Source organism: Chiloscyllium plagiosum, unplaced genomic scaffold, assembly GCF_037043375.1.
Source record: "Chiloscyllium plagiosum isolate Xiang-an unplaced genomic scaffold, Cpla_swu_hap1 HiC_scaffold_29, whole genome shotgun sequence".
Taxonomy (NCBI): domain Eukaryota; kingdom Metazoa; phylum Chordata; class Chondrichthyes; order Orectolobiformes; family Hemiscylliidae; genus Chiloscyllium; species Chiloscyllium plagiosum.
This window is the reverse complement of record NW_028270167.1, coordinates 9,158,909-9,176,258: the sequence shown is the minus strand read 5'-3', so window position 1 is coordinate 9,176,258 and position 17,350 is coordinate 9,158,909. Positions and strand designations below refer to the sequence as shown.

The window sequence follows — 17,350 nt, the reverse complement described above, 5'->3', positions numbered from 1 at the left end:
TGGCTTGCTCTGCTCTTCCAGCCTCCTGCCAGTCTACTTTGGATTCAAGCATCTGCAGTTTTTTTTGTCTTTTATCTTGGATGGGAAGAGTAGCCACTGAAAGAAGTTAACACAGGGCATTCATCAAGCAGTAATCCAGCAATGATACTATTGGCAGATAAAGCCAGCAAAGCTCTCTGTCTATCAGGAAGTGTGGTGAAGCCTTTGGTGTATAAGGAGAGACAAAGGAAGTCAATGTCAGAATGTGGATCAAAGTTTTTAATGAGTAGTCAAGCAGACCTCTGACTCTTACGTAACAGCTGCCTTGTTTCATAAGGACATAACAGCAACGACATCACAGCAAGGCTGCCTTCTTTCTTCTATTTTTGGATATTGAAATTGAAAGTAAAATTTTGACACAGTGTGTGAAAGCAAAGTAGCTCTCAGTCCTGTAAAGAAATCTACTTTAACAGCGACATTTTCAAGAACTGCCAGAACTCAGTCGATCAAGTTGGTGAGTTTGCTGATATCTTCTATGCTGAAGACTTTAGATTGTTTATTATTGTCGAAAAGCTGTGGCCACTACAGGCGTTTATGACTACTTCCTCACTATTGATTTAATTGTAACTGCTAGATGTATAAGTTTTGCAAGTCAATAAATAGGTATCATTTTCTAATCTGTATTTTAAATGCAGCACAGTTGCTAATTTAAGTGCTCTGTCAAGGAGTTTGATAAACGAGGAAGTATCAGGTATAATTCCTGGCTTGTATTTACTGAGCCCATCTAATTAGGGAGTGGCTGCATTCAGCCAAAGTGTCCTGATCAGACAAACATCAGAAACAAACACAGAGAATGCTAGAAGGCCTCAGTATGTCTGGCACTGTCTATGGAGAGAGACAGAGTTAATGTTTTGAGCCACTGAGTCATAGAATCAAAGAGTCATAAAGCATGGAAATAGACCCTTTGGTCAAACTAGTCTCTGCTGACTAAGTTCCCCAAACTAACCTAGTCCCACTTTCCTTCATTTAAAATGGACCTGAGGGTCAACTTTTACACCCAAACGGGGGTGGGGGAGGTGGGGGGGGTGTTTCTGGAATGAGCTGGAAGAAGAAGTATTAAAGGCAGGTACAATTACACCATTTAAAACACATTTGGACAAGTACATGATTGGAAAGGTTTCAAGGGATATGAGCCAAACACAGGCTAGTGGGACTACTTTAGTTTAGGTATGGATGAGTTGGATGGAAGGGTCTGTTTCTGTGCTGTATTACTCCATGACTGTATTACTGCAGATGCTGAAAAACTAAAACAAAAAACAGGAATTGCTGTAAGGGCTCAGCAGGTCTGGCAGCATCAAGCAGAGTTAGCATTTCGAAGCCAATGACCCTTCTTCAGAGCTGGGTCTGTGCAATTAACCAGGAAATACTTCCTAAAGGGAATGTTGTTCCCTACCATTATTGCTATGTGGTACCGTGACCTCTGAGAGTCACAGTAGGTCATTGGCCCCTGAGACATGGTTACTCAAAGAAACAAGCACATGAATAGAGTGTGGCTTCAGTTAGTCCCTTGGATTCATCAGCAAAAAGAAAGCTATCAACTTCAATTAAAATGCTCATCTCACTACCAAAGTTAGCTTAACTGTTAAAAGTTTGATCTAGGTAAGACAAGAGATGTAAACCATCATCCCTTGCTTAAAAAAAACACCTTGGAAACCACATGGATACAGCACATTCTGGATCCCCACCCAACTGTGCATGAAACCGATCAACAAATGGACTTACCTGTAATTGGTATGAACATTGTAAATGTGATGTGCCACATAAGTGTTTGCAACAATGTTTACAAAGTGGACTTGAGTGGTCCTGGGATTCACTTTTTCCAAAAGTCAATGCTTGATAATTTGTTGATGGCGATCAGCCAGATCATAAATACCCAAGAATTTAAAGCGATGTTGGCAACAAACTAACTGCTGCAGATATGCAATGCACACACACGCACACGGACACATACACACACATACACACACGCACACACACATACACACATACACATACACACTCACATACACTCACACACATACACACATACCCATACATACTCACCCACACTCAGACGCACACACACATACCCATACACACACACACCCATACACACTCACCCACACTCACATGCATACACATACCCATACACACACACATACACACATACCCATACACATACACACATACCCATACACACACATACCCATAAACATACACGCTCACACACACACACGTACACACATATCCATACACACACACATACATACATACACACACACACATACACACATAACCATACACACACACATACCCATACACACTCACACACACACAGACACACATACCCATACACACACACACATACACACATACCCATACACACACACACATACACACACATACACAAATACACACTCACACACATACCCATACACACAAACATACACACACACATACTCATACACATACACACATACCCATACACACTCACACACACACACACATACCCATACACACAAACATACACGCTCACACACGCACACGTACACACATATCCATACACACACACATACATACACACTCACACACACATACACACATAACCATACACACACACACACAGACACACATACCCATACACACACACATGCACACATACCCATATACACTCACACACACACATACACACACATACACACACACATACCCATACACACTCACACACACCCATACACACACACACATACACAGATACCCATATACACACACACACATACCCATACACCCTTACACACACACATACCCATACACTCTCACACACACATACACACACTCACACACACACATACATACCCATACACACTCACACACACACATACACACACGCCCATACTCACACACACACATACACACACACACTCACACACATACCCATACACATACACACATACCCATACACACTCACACACACATATACCCATACACACTCACACACACTGGCACACATACCCATACACACACACACACACACACTCACACACACACATACACACATACCCATACACACTCACACACACACACATATCCATACACACACACACACACTCATGCACACTCACACACACTTACACACACACATGCACACATACCCATACACACTCACACACATACTCACTCACACACATACCCATGCACACACATACACTCACATACCCATACACACTCACACACACATACCCATACACACACATACACACACACACACACGCACACACATACCCATACACACTCACACACACTCACACACACACTCACACACACATACACACACACATACACACACTCACACACACATACACACACACACACTCACACACACACATACACACATGCACACACATACACACACACTCACACACATACCCATATACACTCACACACACCACACACACACATACCCATACACACTCACACACATTCACACACACTCACGCACACACACATACACACATACCCATACGCACACACACATACACACATACCCATACACACACACACATACACACATACTCATACACACTCACACACACTCACACACACACATTCCCACACACTCACATGCACACACGCACACACACATACCCATACACACTCACACACACATACCCATACATACTCATACACACTCACGCACACACATACGCACATACACACATACCCATACACACTCACACACACACACACAGACACATGCCCAGACACACTCACACACACACACATATACCCATACACACTCACACACACTCACACGCACACATACACACATACTCATACACACTCACACACACATACACATACCCATACACACTCACACACACTTACACGCACACATACACACACTCACACACACACACACATACCCACACACACACACACATGCCCATACACACTCACACACGTACACACTCACTCACACACACACATACCCATACACACTCACACACACTCACACACACACATGCCCATACACACTCACACACACGCGCACACACATACCCATACACACTCACACACACATACACATACCCATACACACTCACACACACGTACACGCACACATACATGCGCTCACACACACACACATACCCATACACACTCACACACACACACATACCCATACACACTCACACACACTCACACACACACATGCCCATACACACTCACACACACATACCCATACACACTCACACACACACATATCCATACACACACTCACACACATTCCCCTACACACTCTCACACACATATACACACACACACATACATACCCATAAACACACACACTCACTCACACATACACACACACATACACACTCACTCACACATACACACACGCTCACACACGCACACACAGTTGTAGAGATGTACGGCATGGAAATAGACTCTTTAGTCCAACTTGTCCATGCCAGATATTCTAAATTAATCTAGACTTGTTTTAACAAGTAACCTTACTGTGGCAAATATAAATACACTGACATGTGTAAAGAATTACACAGTACATAGGAAGATATTTGAGCCATTGTTCCACAGCAGTGGATAAACTAGTGCGATAGACTGATTCATACAGACATTCATAAACAAATACATATGAAACTTAATAAATATTCACAGCCTCATGCATGCATTTGAGAATTGGTTTAGCTCAGTTGGCTGGATTGTTGCTTTACAGAGCCAAATGATGCTAATAGTGTGGGTTAAATTCCCATCACTGGTTTCAGGTTACCATGAAGGGCTCTTCTTCCCTTGCCTGATGGCCATCAGGTTATGGTGACACAATGCACTTATTTATTTTATTTACACATGCTGATTGAGTTGGAGCCCAAACAAAATGAATGTAAGACCAAGCAATCTTCAAACAGATACATCATTATCTTTACTTTAAATTTATTTTTGTGTTTTGTTTACAGAACACTGCATTTTTGCATGTTTGAACAGCCGGGAGCCAGTGGCATGATGACATTACAATTTTTTGGATGGGAGACAGTTCATGACAATAATCATCATTTGCATTCAAATCAGGAACCAGTGAATGGCAGAGAATACATCATGTACCATGGTACCTCAGTCAGCAATGCAAGGTCCATCATACAATCAGGTTTCAAGCAATCAAGCAAGGGCATGCTCGGTCCAGGGGTCTATGTCAGTAGAGACAGGGAGAAAGCCAGAAGATATCCCATTAACACTCCAAATGATAGAGTTATTTTAATGTTGAAAGTACAAGTAGGAAAAGTCAAGAAAATAGATAAAGAAAATCATCCCATGTCAACAACTTGGAAACAACATGGATATGATACAGCATGGGTTCCTCCCAACTGTGGGATGAGAAATGTCCCCAGTGGATTAGAGGAAGATTGTGTTTGGGATCCACAAAGGATCCAGGTGATTGACGTAATAAATTCCCCTGATCCTGTGACAACACAGCAGTTGAAAGACTTGCTTCAAGCAAACCTGAACAGCAAGCCTGTGCCTGGGCCAGAGATGGTGGAGCATTGTCAGGCCTGTAAAAATACAATGGTACCTTCTCATCAGTTACAGCTCTGCTGGGGATGTGGACAGACCATCTGCCCTTTCATGGCAAAACACATATGCAGCTAAACATTCAAAAGTGAAACCACATCAACTTGACATGATTGCTAACTTCATTTATTTTTCTGTCTCATGTTTCTCTGTCTCATATTAACTGCCTTGTTAACAATATACTGCAGGGAATTTTCAGCATCAATTGTTAAAAATGACCTTATTTTATACTTTGAATTACTTTTGTGTTGAGAAAGGAGAGAGATTAGATTAGATTACTTACAGTGTGGAAACAGGCCCTTCGGCCCAACAAGTCCACACTGACCTGCCGAAGCGCAACCCACCCAGACCCATTCCCCTACATTTACCCCTTCACCTAACACTACAGGCAATTTAGCATGGCCAATTCACCTAATTGAATTAGTTTCATTTTCAGACTTATTTTTATACTTCTGATGCCAGGAGGTCTGGAGGCCTCTTTGTATACATGCACTTTAAAAAGTTTTTACAACCCTGGAAATAAAAATATTGGGGGTTGGTAGCAAAGTGCATTAAAGAACTCTGATGGAGAGTCATCTAGACTTGAAATGTTAGCTTGCTCACTCTCTATGGATGCTACGTGACCCACTGTGATCTCTAACATTTGTTGTTTTTAGTAGAGCGACTACATTGAAAAAAAAGTACTGGAGATCATAGTGTGTCAGGCAGCATCCATGGAGAGAGAGCAAGCTGATGTTTTAAGTCTAAGTTCATAAAGTATAGGAGCAGAATTAGGCCATTTGGCCCATTAAGTATGCTCCAGCATTCGATCATGGCTGATATGCTCTTCACCCCCATTTTCCTGCCTTCTCCCTATAGCCCTTAAATCCATTACCAATCAAACATCTGTCTAACTCCTCCTTAGAATGACTTACTGTCCCACCATCCACTTTGGGGTAGTGAATTCCACAGATTCATAACCCTTTGGGAGGAGTCGTTTTTCTTCAACTCTGTTTTAAATTTGCTATCCCTATCTTAAGACAATGACCTCTCGTCCTAGAATGCCCCACAAGAGGAAGCATTCACTCCCCGTCTATTTTATCCACACTGTTTATCATCTCGAATATCTCAACTTGATCTCCCCTCATTCTTCTAAATTCCAGACAGTATAGGCCTAAACTCTTCATTTTCTCTTCATACGACAACCCCTCATCTCTGGGATCAATCTAGTGAAGCTTCTCTGAACTGCGTCCAATGGCACTTCATCTTTCCTCAAATAAGGGAACCAAAACTGTGCACAACACTTTAGATACAGTCTCACCAATACCTTGTATAGTTGCAACAATACTTCCTTAGCTGAAAATGTGCTGCTGGAAAAGCGCAGCAGGTCAGGCAGCATCCAAGGAACAGGAGAATCGACGTTTCGGGCATAAGCCCTTCTTCAGGAATGAGGAAAGGAGGGACTTGGGGGAGGGGCGTTGGAAATGCGATAGGTGAAAGGAGGTCAAGGTGAGGGTGATAGGCCAGAGTGGGGTGGGGGTGGAGAGGTCAGGAAAAAGATTGCAGGTTAGGAAGGCGGTGCTGAATTCCTTACCTTTATATTCTATTCCTTTAGCTATAACAGCCAACATTTCATTTGCTTTCTTTATTATCTGCTGCACTTGCATGCTAGTTTTCTGTAACTTGTGAATGAGTACACTTAGACCCCTCTGCATTGCAGCACCCTGAAGTCTCTGTCCATTTAGATATTAGGTTGCCATCCCATTTTTTTGACCCAAATGCATGATTCGTCATCAGAGCTGTTGGCTTGCAACCTGGAGTTAAAAAGATCCAGGCCTCAGTTGGCATTGCCAGTTTCTGCAGTACTGTCGAAAACTGAGTTTAGGGAACTCATGTTTCTTCTGCTGGCCAAGTAATAGAGTTTGTTTTAAGGGTTTCAGAGAGAGATAATTAGCTGAGGAAAATCATCTAGTCAGAAGCTTTGTTAACCTGATAAAAAAAATCTTTGCTTGGGAATACTGGTGAAACTTCACTGTGGTTTGGTGGTTTGTATGGATAAAAATGAATGGAATTAATTTGAATTTTTTTTGGTGTTTGTACGGAAACGTTTCCAACCTTTCTGTCTCATATAATGTAGTTCATTCTTTCTCCTTGTTTAATAAATGCTGAATTAAATGTTGTGTTAAAAGTACGCATGCAGGCTCTTGTGAAAGTCATTGAATCCCACTGTGGCACACTGGAAGAATAAGCTATTCAGGACTGAAAAGTGAGGAAAAGATTTCTTCTCTCAGAGAGTAGTTAACTAATGGAATTCTCTCCCACATTAGATACATTCAAGGGGGAGCTGGATGTAGCCCTTGCAACTAAAGGGATCAAGGAGTATGGAAAGAAAGCGGGAATGGGATACTGAGACTGTATGTTCAGCCATGATCATATTAAATAGTGGAGCAGGTTCAAAGGGCCAAATAGCCTACTCCTGCTATTTTCCACGTTTCTAAGTTAAAACAAAGTTCATGCTTGCACTTTCTAGTTAGAATTATATTTCAATCAAACACATGCCATAATACAATGAACTAATTAATTCACATACTGTTTGCCCTATTAGCATTAACTTCGAGGTATTGTTATCATCCCATGCTATTACTGGACAATTCAGATTTCAGACTGATGTTTGGCTTGATAAATTTGTTTTAGCAAGGTGTTCTCTCACTAACAAACACGCATGCAATATTACCAATTTAATTTCAAACAGAAAAGCATTCATTGTCCAAAATAGATGAATAATCAATATTTTTTTAAAAACTATGTGCATATAACATGCATTTAAGGATTTCAAAACACATATTAAAGTTACAATCCCATTAATCCTGACAACATCCCATTATAGTACTCAAACCAGAGAGAGTTCCCTTCTCCATCACACAAAGCGTTTGATTTGGCTGTACAAAGTTAAAAATCACACAACACCAGGTTATAGACCAACAGGTTTAATTGGAAGCACACTAGCTTTCGGAGCGTCGCTCCTTCATCTGATCACCTGATGAAGGAGCAGCACTCCGAAAGCTAGTGCTTCCAAATAAATCTGTTGGACTATAACCTGGCGTTGTGTGATTTTTAGCTTTGTATACCCCAGTCCAACACCAGTGTCTCTAAATCATGATTTGGTTGTGGCTTGGTCATGAGACTCTGATAGCCCCTTCCTTGATTCATCATACAACTGAACTTAAACTTTCTCAGAATTAAGATAACCCCTTCAGAAGTTTAAGTCTTGAAAATAACACTTTTGGTCTGTAACCTGTAACTAAACTCCTTGGATTAAAATAATCTATTTTTGGAATTCTAACTATCTTCTCCCTTCCTTAGGAGCATCTGCTTTACATATCCATCTTCAGCTAAGAAACTTGCAGAACTGTTCCAAACTGAAACTAAAATGCTATTTTCCATGAGATGGGTGTTTCCCCTTAGCTCCAAAAATAGTTCTACCTGAAGGCCTAATTACTGTGTGCTTTGTTTATAAACCCTCCCAATTAAAACAAAAACCCATTTCTCTCCGGGAAATCTCCCTCTCATACAATGATTTAAAATAAGTCACCATGGCTACAGAACCATTCAAATCTTAATCATTAAACCCCTTCAGACACAAATCTTCTATTTGTAAATTCAATAAGGAGCATGGTCAATGCAAATGGAGGTTTGTCTGATTGAGACAAAGCTGGAACGAGTAAAGTTGGGAATTTGCTTCAAAGTGGGAATTTGGTGGAAAGGGGAAATCAGGGCACTTGAACTAAGTTTCGCTGCATGAAATAAACTCTCCAGTGTGAGAGGTAAGTGAGGAGGAGAGAAGGCATGGATTGAGAATCTATGCCACAGTGAGACCAGTGGCCGTGTGACATCAGGAACCAAAATAAAGATGCAAGTGTAAGTAAAGCAGCTGATTGATGAATAGGAATGATGAATGTATCTAGTCTTTAAAGGAATAGTGAGGTCTTCAGCTCATATTTCGGTTTGTCATTATTTTCTTCTTTTCTGAACAATAAATTCTTAAGTGCAAGATTGATACTGGTGTGTTTAATTTTTTAAGATTTCACGAAAACACAAAGGGCGGGGAATATAATATAATTACTTCATAAGCTAAAGAAATACGATTGCAGTAACAGGATGGATGATGTGGACATGTGGGAGCTGTTAGAGAGCAAGGTAATCCAGAGCAAAATATCTGCTTGAAGTGTTTGCAGCTTGAGGAATATTGGATCCGAGTTAAGAAGGTGGAGTCCAAGCTGCAGATTTTGCATCATATCAGGGAGTGGGCATGTTACCTGGACAGGGCGAAAGTGAGGATTGCAAATGTTGTCATATTTGATGAAGGGCTCGATCTTCCTACTCCTCGGATGCTGCCTGACCTGCTGTGCTTTTCCAGCACCACTCTAATCTAGACCATGTTATCTGGACACTTTGCTTCTGGAGTTTCTCACACCCCTTCAGACTCGGTAAGTCTAATTTAGTTTGTGATTGGGAATAAGTGGGTGTGATTACAGGTGAGGCAGGTATGGGGATTCGGGGGGATACAGTTAAAGAGCCTGCAAGGGGGAGGCAATGGTTTAGTGGTATTATCAGGGGCAGCATGGTGGCTTAGTGGTTAGTACTGCTGCCTCACAGTGCCAGGGACCCGGGTTTGATTCCAACTTCGGATGACTGTGTAGAGTTTGCACATTCTCCCCGTGTCTGTGTGGGTTTCCTCCGGGTGCTCTGGTTTCCTCCCACAATCCAAAGATGTACAGATTAGGTGAATTGGCCATGTTCAATTGCCCATAGTGTTAGGTGCATTAGTCAGGGATAAATATAGGGAATGGTCTGGGTGGGTTACTCTTTGGTGGGTCGGAGTGGGCTAAAGGATCTGTTTCCATACTGTAGGGAATCTAATCTAATTGTCCAACAGTTTCAAAGTTCTTGCTTGCTGTGTGGACCAGAGTATGGACTGTCAAGAAGATGAATGAATTGGCCGAGCAATGTCATTGTTGGGAAATACTGAGAGAGTGTCACTCAGTAGCTGAACAGCATTGTACCTCCTCTGGGTCAGTTCGATAAGGACAGTGCAGTGGATTGTCTAACTAACAGAGGGCAGAGCATTGAGATAAAGGGTGAGTTTTCAAGAAGACAACTTGTAACTAATGGAACACCACAGGAATCTGTGCTGGGGACACAATTACTTTATAATATATAGGAATGACTTGAATGAGAGAAATTAATGTACTGTCACCAATTTTGCCAACATAGGTGGAAGATGGAATATAATATCAGAAAATGTAAGGTTACACAATTTGACAGGAGGAATAGAGAAGCTCAACATTATATAAACAGATACAAACTGAAAAAAAGTTATAGCACAAAAGGTTGTGGGAAACCTTGTGCATAAATCTTAAAAAGCTAACATCCAATTTCATCAGGCAATAGGGAAAGCAATTGGAATTTGGATTTTATTTCAAAGGGAATCTAGTAAAAAATAGGGAAGTGTTGCTAAAACTGTATTCAGCACCAGTTGGACCGCACCGAGAATATTGTGGAGAATCCTAATCCTCTTATCTAAGGAAAGACAAACTGACATTGGAGGCAGTCCAGAGAAGGTTCTTCTAGGATAATCTCAGGTATGGAGGAATTTTCTTGAGAGCTGGGTAGGTCATCAGAGTTTAAAAGAATGAAATAAAAACTTATTGAAACATACTAAATGTGTTGACAGGGCAGATATGGAGAGAGAAACAGAGTTAACGTTTCCTATCTGATATTACTTCTTCAGAATTGATATTGACACTCGCTGCATCATTCCTAGGATCTGACCTGCTCTTGTAAGCCACTGTGTTAATGTGATGTGCTTAGTTGAGTTTCTGATCAATGGTAGCCCCCAGGATGTTGACAGCGGGAGATTCAGTGATGGTAACACCATGTCAAGGGGCGGTGGCTAGATTGACTGTTATTGGTGATGATCATAGCCTGGCATTTTTATGGTGGGAAATATGTTACCCTTAAACTGATGTTGTGAAGTGTCTCAGGAAATTCAAACATCTGTGATGTGATGTGACAGTCACCTTATCAAGTCAGGTGCTTTTAATTCATTGTAGATTGAGTGTAGAAGTTCAGGCAGCATCTGAGGAGCAGGAGAGTCAGACCGATGAAGGGTCCTGCCTGAAACGTTGACTCTCCTGCTCGTCAGATGCTGTCTGAACTGCTGTGCGTTTTCCGGCACCACATTCAATCTGCTCTGACTCTCCAGCATCTGCAGTCCTCACTATGTCCTTTAATTTCAGTAAAAGACTTCCCTTTATTGCCACCTGACAACACTGAAATAACTTTTCTTCAGAATAAAGTTTCTACTTTCAAACTGAATTGGAGGGGATGATGCATTGTAGAGAAAAAATGGAATGTATAAAATCAAACTTTTTGGAATATGTGACTTGGAAAAATAGAAGAATTAACTGAGATAAAATAATGGAAGTTGCATTGTTAGATGGAGCTGGGCATTAAAACAAAATGAAGGAAGATGGCAGAAATAAACAGTGCTATTCCAAAGAATTCAAAATGTTAACCCAGTTTCTTCATTCAGAGACGCTGCCAGACCTACTACGTTTCTCGAGCATTCTCAGTTCTTTTTATTTCAGAAAAGATGTGGTGTTTTTCATAATCCAATAAACATCAGCCTTCATTGGTTGGTTCAAAAGAGGAGTAAGGGAACTCCCACAGTCTGAGAGTCATGGATACTATTTAGCCCTTGATTAAAATTACTTAATATAGATGACCTGGTCTTTTATTTCATTGTTGTTGTGCAGTCTTGATGTTGAAGAAATGGCCACCGTGTTTTCAATGTTATGATAGTGACTGCACTTCCAAAATGTTTTATTGGAATGCCCTGAAGTGGCAAAAGGTGCCATATCAATAACAGCATAAGAAAAGGAGCCAGGGAAAATGCCATTCAGCTCCTCAACACTGCTCTTCCATTCAAAATGACCATGACTGGGTGGCAATGGTGGCTCAATGGTTAGTACTGCTGCCTCCCAGTGCCAGGGACCTGGGTTCAATTTCACCCCTGTGTGAGGTTGCACATTCCCCCGTGTCTGCCTGGGTTTCCTTTGGGTGCTCTGGTTTCCTCCCACATTCCAAAGAGTGCAGCTTAGGTAGATAGGTAATGCAAAATTATCCCTTAGTGTCAAGGGGTGTGTAGATTAGCCATTAGAAATACAGAGTTATTAGGCAGGGTGGCTGGGTCTGGGTAGGAGGGTTGGTGTGGATTTGTTGGCCAAATAGCCTGCTTCCACACTATAGGGATTCCATAACTGATCTGATTGTGACCTCAACCTTGTTATTCTGTCTGCTCTCCCATAACTCTTCACTCGTTTATCTATTAAAACTCTGTCTAACAACAGCCTTGAGCATGCAAGTCTGTCCCTCCGCAAAACAATAGGTGAGAAATGACTGTCAAGTCCATCTTAATTATTAGGTGGTGCAACTCTCTGCTTTTCTATCTAAAAACTTATCTGCAACCCACCTGAAATCAATTTATTCTCACACACACACACACACAAAACACTTATTTCCAAATGGATAATGTTAATAAATCTGGCTGGGTTTGCGCGCCACTTCTTCAATTCCAACCAACATTCCCCTCCAATCCAATCCACCTCCATAATATCTTGAGCTGGTCGGAAGGGTTCCAGATTTGCGCAAGAAGATTCCATTCTCAGATTTGGGAATTGTCACTAATTCTGAACTGAATTTCATCACATCTATTAGTTCTTGCTGTCATTCTCTCTCTGCTACTGCCCCCACCTCTCATCGAGGCTCATGGCCTATCACCCTCACTGTAGATAAACTGCAGGTCGTCTGAAGATCCTACCATGTGCACCCATCACACTACCCTCATTAATATATATTGGCTCCCCACCAAACATTTCCATTTAAAGCTTTCATCTATAATTGATCATCTCGTCAAATTCTTCCTTGGCTTCGCTCCTCCTTGTCTTTATAGTCTCCTTCAGCCCTCCAATACCCTTCAATCCTCTGTGTCTCTAACTCTCTGTCCCTCCAACTCAGGCCTTCATTCATCTCCCTGCCTTTGATGACAACAAACCAATAGCATAAAAGCTAAAACAACCAATAGTCTGCTCAATGTAGTAAAGCATCGTAAGGAGCATTGGAGGGCTATGAAGTAAAATTAAGATTAGAGTCAAAGGGCGCAAGCCAATTTGCCCCAAACAGTAATGAAATGAATGACCAGAGCATCAGTTTTAGGTGAAATTCATTATTTAATTATAAATGAAGAGGCCATTCAGTCCATCATTTATCACCCATTAGAAATATTCTGGGCCCTCTTGTGGAATAGTGGTACTGTCCCTACTCATGGAGGCCTGGTTTCAAGTACCATCTAATCCATGGCCAGTGATAACATCTCTGAATGGGTTGATCGGAAAACTAGGTTAAAATATAAATATTCTAATGCTGCTCACTGCAGAATCAAATTGGAACTAATTCCAGGTTTTCACTCCTTTCTAATTGGATGTCCAGCTCATCAGTTTGTGCTTTCATGCCCTGGAATTCCATCTCCTCCTGCTTTGTCATCCACCTCTTTCATCAAATGCTTATTCACCCCTTCCTATTTTTAAAATAAATTAATTAGTTTACAGGATGAGTGCATCACTGGATAGGCCCGCTTTTATTGCCATCCCTAACTACCCAGAGGGAAAGTGAGAGGCAATCACATTGCTGTCTATCTGCAGTGACATTTCGACCACACCAGGTGAGGATGGGTAGTTCCCTTCCCTAAAAGTCATTCTTGAACCAGATCAGTTTTTTCTGACCATCGACAATGGATTCATGGGCATCATAGACTCTTAATTCCAGATTTGTATTTAGTTCAAATTCTACCATCTGCAGTGGTGGGATCTGAATCTGAGTTCCCAGAACATGACCTGGGTCTCTGGATTAACAATCCAACAATAATTCCATGGTCTGAACACACCTCAGAACGCAGTGGAAATAGGAGGAAGGAAGATTTGAGGAAAATGTCTCCTCATTGAGAAGAATAGAGCTGAAGGAATAAACCTGTGAACGAGATGAGATGTTCTGCTTTCAAGCTGAATTAATGAAACAAGTTAGGACGAGCAGATTATTTCAGGCATGGGCCACCAGACTCCGCTGTGAGTGCAAAAGGTGCAGAAAAAATGTGCAAGGGTGTTGCAGGGAATGGAGGTTTGAGTCATGAAGAAAGGCTGGATACGCTGGGACTTCTTTCAGTGGAGCGTCGGAGGCTGAGGGGTGACCTTATAGAGGTTTATCAAATCATGAGGGGCACGGATAAGCTGAATAGCTAAGGTCTTTTTCCAAGGGTAGGGGAGTTCAAAACTAGACATCATAGGTTTAAGGTCAGAGGGGAGAGATTTAAATGGGACCTGAGGGGCAACTGTTTCAAACAGATGGTTGGTGGGGGTATAGAATGGACTATTGGAAGTGGTCGAGATGGGTGCAATTAGAATATTTAAAAGACAAATGGACAGGTACATGAATCAGAAAAGTTTAGAGAGACATGGGCCAAACACAGGCAAATGGGACTAGTTTTATTTGAGATACTTGGTTGGCTTGGATGAGTTGGCCCCAAGAATCTGTTTCTGTGTTGTATGGTTCTGTATGACTTAGTGCTACGAAATAAGCCAGGCTTTATAAAACATCTTAAAGTAGGGGAACACTTAGGAGGCAGTGACCATAATATGGTAGAGTTCAGTCTGCAGTTTGAAAGAGAGAAGGCAAAATCGGATGTAATGGTGTTACAGTTAAATAAGGGTAATTACAAGGGCATGAGAGAGGAACTGACAAAAATCGACTGGAAGCAGAGCCTAGTGGGGAAGACAGTAGAGCAACAATGGCAGGAGATTCTGGGTGTAATTGCGAACACAGGTCAGAGGTGCATTCCAAAGAAGAGAAAGATTATCCGAGGGGAATTAGACAGCCATGGCTGACAAAGGAAGTCAGGAAATGTATCATCGAAAAAGAGAGTGCCTATAAAGTGGCCAAGAGCACTGGGAAATCAAACAATTGGGAAGACTACAAAAACAAACAGAGGATAACAAAGAGAGAAATAAGGAAGGAGAGGTAGGCTAGCCAGTAATATTAGGAATGATAGTAGAAGTTTTTTTCAATACATAAGAAACAAACGAGAGGCAAAAGTAGAAATTGGGCCACTCCAAATTGATGCAGGAAGGCTAGTGCTGGGAGATAAGGAAATGGCTGAAGAACTTAATAAATATTTTGTGTCAGTCTTCACAGTGGAAGACATGAGTAATATCCCAACAATTAAGGAGAGTCAAGGGGCAGAATAGAGTATGGTAGCTATTACAAAAGTCTCTGGAACAATGGTGCTGGAAGAGCACAGCAATTCAGGCAGCATCCGAGGACAGGCAAAATCGACGTTTCGGGCAAAAGCCCTTCATCAGGACCGAAACGTCGATTTTGCCTGTCCTCGGATGCTGCCTGAATTGCTGTGCTCTTCCAGCACCATTGTTCCAGAATCTGGTTTCCAGCATCTGCAGTCATTGTTTTTACCTAGCTATTACAAAAGAGCAAGTGCTAGAAAAGCTAAAAGATTGATAAATCTCCTGGCCCCGATGGGCTACATCCTAGAGTTCTGAGAGAGGTGGCTGAGGGAATAGCGGAGGCACTGACTGTGATCATTCAAAAATCACTGGAGTCAGGGAAAGTCCCAGATGAATGGAAAATCACTGTTGTAACCCCCTTGTTCAAGAAAGGATCAAGACAAAAGATGGAAAATTACAGACTGATTAGCCTAACCTCGGTTGTAGTTAAAATTCTAGAATCCATCGTTAAGGATAAGATTTCTAAATTCTTGGAAGTGCAGGATAGGATTAGAACAAGTCTGCACACATTTAGTAAAGGGAGGTCGTGCCTAACAAACTGTTAGAATTCTTTGAAGATATAAAACCCAGTGGATGTTATCTATCTAGATTTCCAAAAGGCCTTTGATAAGGTGCCTTACAGAAGGATAAGGTGAGAGCCCATGGTGTTCGAGGTGAGCTACTGGCATGGATTGAGGATTGGCTGTCTGACAGAAGGCAGAGAGTTGGGATAAAAGGCTCTTTTTTGGAATGGCAGCTAGTGACAAAAGTGATGTCCCGCAGGGTTCAGTGTTGGGGCCGCAGTTGTTCACTTCATATATTAATGATCTGGATGAAGGGACTGGGGGCATTCTGGCAAAGTTTGCCGATGATATGAAGTTAGGAGGACAGGCAGGTAGTACTGAGGAGGTGGGGAGGCTGCAGAAAGATTTAGACAGTTTAAGAGAGTGGTCCAAGAAATGGCTAATGAAATTCAATGTGAGTAAATGCGAGGTCTTGCACTTTGGAAAAAAGAATACAGGCATGGACTATTTTCTAAATGGTGAGAAAATTCAGAAAGCCAAAGTACAAAGGGATCTGGGAATGATAGCCCAGGATTCTCTAAATTTGCAGATTTAGTCCGTGGCTAAGAAAGCAAATTCTTCAGGTGGGGATACTAGGACCCGTGGGCACAGCCTTAGAATTAGAAGGGGTCAAATTAGAACAGAAATGAGGAGATATTTCTTCAGCCAGAGAGTGGTGGATCTGTGGAATTCGTTGCCATGGAGCGCAGTAGAGGCTGGGACATTAAATGTCTTCAAGGCAGAGATTGATAAATTCTTAATCTTGCAAGGAATTGAGGGATACGGGGAGAGTGCGGGTATGTGGCATTGAAATGTTCA

At 41.7% G+C, this 17,350-nt stretch overlaps 1 non-coding gene across 1 annotated transcript; it reads left to right on the top strand.

The window, feature by feature from the left end:
* The first annotated feature begins 231 nt into the window (after nt 1-231).
* gig2p (uncharacterized) lies at nt 232-7,768 on the top strand. Its single transcript, XR_015751968.1, has 2 exons — nt 232-493; nt 4,989-7,768. It is a non-coding gene; the product is annotated as an uncharacterized gig2p (transcript).
* Nucleotides 7,769-17,350: the final 9,582 nt, after the last annotated feature.